We start from the raw sequence: 799 nt of genomic DNA on the forward strand, positions 1-799 counted from the left end.
CTCTTTGGTTAATCTCTTTTGCCCCCCCACCCCTTCCCCTCTGAGATTCCTCAGTATGTCCCATGCTTCTATGTCTCTGGATCTATTTTGTCAGTTTATTTTATTCATTATATTTCACATATAAGTGATATAATGTGATACTTGTCTTTCTCCAACTGGTTTACTTCACTTAGCATAATACTTTCAGGTCCCCCCAGGCTCTCTGAAAGGGTAAGAGATCCTTCTTTTTTTATTGCTATATACTATTCCATTGTGTAAACGTACCACATCTTTTTTTATCCATTCATCTACTGATGGGCACTTGAGCTGTTTCCAGATCTTAGCTATTATACATTGTGCTGCTATAAACATAGGGTGCATATATTCTTTCTGGTTGGTGTTTTGGGATTCTTAACGATGTATTTCTAGAAGTGGGATCACTGGGTCAAATACTGCTCTTTTTTAAAAAATGGATTTTACCTTTATCATGAAATCACCAGCTTTTTAAAAAATTCAAGGCATTTACCAGTTTCAGATTTCCCTTTATCATGGCCACTACAGTATTTCTGTTGTTTAACTTGGAGTGGTTTGCCACAGGAGCTCCTGCAATCTCCAGCACTCCTAGGAGAACCACGTCAGTACTGACTAGTTAACGGGTGGGCAAACTTTTTGACTCGAGGACCACAATGGGTTCTTAAACTGGACCGGAGGGCCGGAACAAAAGCATGGATGGAGTGTTTGTGTGAACTAATATAAATTCAAAGTAAACATCATTACATAAAAGGGAACGGTCTTTTTTTTTTTTTCTTTTAGTTTTATT

The sequence above is a fragment of the Myotis davidii genome, unplaced genomic scaffold (genome assembly GCF_000327345.1).
Source record: "Myotis davidii unplaced genomic scaffold, ASM32734v1 scaffold168, whole genome shotgun sequence".
NCBI classification, from domain to species: domain Eukaryota; kingdom Metazoa; phylum Chordata; class Mammalia; order Chiroptera; family Vespertilionidae; genus Myotis; species Myotis davidii.